Source organism: Cupressus sempervirens, chromosome 9, assembly GCF_028749045.1.
Source record: "Cupressus sempervirens isolate cs-2001-9-10 chromosome 9, ASM2874904v1, whole genome shotgun sequence".
NCBI lineage: Eukaryota > Viridiplantae > Streptophyta > Pinopsida > Cupressales > Cupressaceae > Cupressus > Cupressus sempervirens.
In genome coordinates, this window is record NC_143126.1 from 6,320,658 (window position 1) to 6,324,231 (window position 3,574).

Sequence of the window (3,574 nt, forward strand, 5' to 3'; positions counted from 1 at the left end):
AAATCCTTTGATAAGTTTGTATATTCATATTTTAATATAGTAGAAATCACATCCTATGGGTTGTGCACTATACTAAACATACTACAAAGAGTTAAGGAAACATGGGAGAATAATTTGAAGAGTCTAAAAAAAAGTTATTAAGACTGGATTTCACACTTATCCACTTGAGTGTAGAGGTAAAGTTCTACAATTTTGACATGTATATAGATTTTGACACCTTTTCCATTGATGTCAAAGGGTGAGAAGTATAAGGAAAATTGTATGAAGTATAATTTAAGGAGGAGTAACACTAATATACTAAGGGGGAGTAGTATTATACAATATTGTAATAGGAGATATAAGGAAAGATGTTTATAAATGTAATGATCCACAAATTTTGAGTTTTGAAGTTTTAATAAGTTTTTGCAATGACCAATTTTGAAGAAAGTTTTTGTACAACATTTTGGGACTTAACCAATTGTCCCATATGTTTCCATCAATACCAAAGGGGAAGATTATTGGAAATATGGATAAGTAAGATAAGTCAGTATATTGTTGGAGTATTCATTCATGTCAACATATACCTTTTATGAAGAAGGCACTATGTATAGATGAAGTTTCCATACTTAGACATAATTTTTTTTTCAAGTATCAGATAGTTATTATAAGGGAACTTGCAAGAAATAATATAAATATTTCCACTTAACCCATAATAGATATGAAATAAAAATGCAATTGAAATCCACATGCAAGAGAATAGACAACATGCCCACAAAAATTGTGACATAAGATATACCCTAGGAAACCCTCATTGAGGGAAAAAAAAACCCAGCCTCCAAAAGAATCCATCACCATGCATTATTCAACAAAAATACCATTACAACATAGCCATGGAAGCCTTCAATCTCATATCCACAACCAAGAAATCCATGTGAGCAAGCATGAATCTACACATCCCATGCCATGCTTCCAATCTTCACCAGTACTCCATTGGCTAACCTATCAAGCCTTGTCCATCTCAACTCTTTCCCTTTTTTCCTTCTTCTTCTCACTATCTCTACAACTACCCTTGTGGCTGCTTATATAGTAGCAAGTCCCACAAAACCACCAAGTGGTATTACATAAACTATGTGCTATCTAACCCATTGACCCCACATTTAATATTGGAAATTTATTACTTTTTCCAAATATTAAATAATTACATCAAATATTATCACAATGTTACAATACAACTCATCAAGTATATCTGATAGGAATATTTACATGTTGCATGTCCGTCTAGGTGCAACATTACATAATAAAATAAAATAATACAGTATAACAATATTATGCAATGTGTGCATCACCCATTATCTCAAAAATATCACACTTGTTATATATATTGCATAGGGTCAATCTATAGCCACATAAATGAACAAGGGAACAATCCCTCCTATCACATCCACCATCATGGATCAAAGTATACCATGTGCTCTATCTTGGTACCTGTAACAAAATCAAAGTATCCAACATCTCAAACATGAATGATCTCACCTCCTATTATGCCACTACCTCTAGCCATACATAGAAGCCATCCTAAGAGAAGACCACCCAACTTATTGCATCAGAAGATCATAAAATCATGTACCAATAGAAATGCCAAGAAAAAAACTTGATCCAAAGATAATCACATGTATCCATAGTTATAAAAATATCCATAGCCGAAATAACACCCACAACAAGTGCCAAACCATCCAACTATCCATATTTCCAAAGGTATACCAAGTGAATCTCACATCATCAACATATCCAATCTATAACCTACAATCACAAGCCTCAAGAGAAACACCTACCACATATATACCAAGAAGCTCCCACTACAAAAGATAATGCCAAATCTATAAACAATCCACTCACAACGTCTCAAAGAAGTGAATCATGTAGTATCAAGGACATCCACAATACATAAACCAATAACCTACAAGAACAACTCTCATAAAAAATCTCCAATAGTCTCCCAAGTTCTCCACAACCAACATAGGAAAGAGATAAAGGAATAACCATGTCATCTCTCACATGACATAAATGAGCACAAACTAGTGATCACAATCTCTAACCAATCTTAAATCAAATGTAAGTGAACCAAACATTCATAAAGGTAACCAAGACCAGAGAGAAACCATGCAAACCATGACCTATATCATGTCCTTCTACACAAAACTCTCGATGTAGACTATGCAAGTGTGATCTCCTCCATAAAACCCCAATAAGAAGCTTGAACAACACCCAAACCATACCATATAACTAATCATGGATGTAAGCCTCTCACAAGAAGATCAAACTCATAAACCATTCCTAATCCAAGGAATATGCCCAATATAAAACAATCTTCCAAACTCAACTAGCATAAAAACATATGCAAATGGAGATAACCAATGCTAAACCATCTCTCAAATGAACCCTCTAGAACTAACTCATGTAGCATAGCTCAAGATCCATATACATGAAAGACAAGCATAACTATAATGCAATTGAGAGAAACAATGGGCTATAACTCTCAAGTAGCAAACCACTGAGTAGACTAAGAGTGGGGAATGAGATGCTCATCAAGATATCCAAGTCTCCAACCAAGACTCATCTAAGAAAAATCTCCTCTCAAGTCCATATAAGGTGAATGCCCCTTAGAATTCTTGCTGAAACCAAATAACTATACCAACAAATACTTCTCTAATCCAAGAGAAATCAACATCACCACCACCTCTAAGTATTCATGAGCACCTGTAACCAATCAATCCATGCCAACTCCAAATGCAAAATAACAATATCATGAAGTATCCAACTTATGATCAATGTACTCAATACTAAGAAACTAAACCAAGATCAATGTCAAATTTCCAACCATGGCCTCAAGAACATAAACATGACAACATGATCTAACCATCTCGACCAAAGATATAACATGCTCCATATGAACATACTATAACATGTCAAAACTCTAAATGTGTATCAAAATTATACCATCAAATAATGATGAAACCATACTAAATCCAAGGATAACATATAAAATGAAAGCATAAACGACAACTTTTACCAAGAATCCCATTAGTCCTCAAGATGCAACTATCTCCACACACCATGAAGAAAATCATCTCTACATACCATGAAGAACCATCTCCAAATACCATGAAGATAACCAAGAATCCCATGAGTCTTCAAGATCTAACCATCTCCACACACCATGAAGAAAACCATCTCCACATACCATGAAGATAACCAACTATACCATGCAAATGTTAAAGATGCTTCTGTAGCAACAAGATCTAAGACAAACCTCCAACATTTGAAAACACTCAATAAATATATCAATGACAAGAACTCCCACTAAATTGTGGTACCAAGTCACCTATGGCATCATAAAATCCATCTCTTGCATGAAGATCCTCCAAGACTACACTGACACAAAATACTAAGTGAAGCTAAGATCTCCAAACCAAGAAGATACAAACCAAACCAGGAACTAATCTTGAACTGTCACCTTATCATTGTCACAAGCTCCCACTAAACCATGTATCCAAGCTATCCATGATACATGATTAAAAAATATCCTCTAACCATG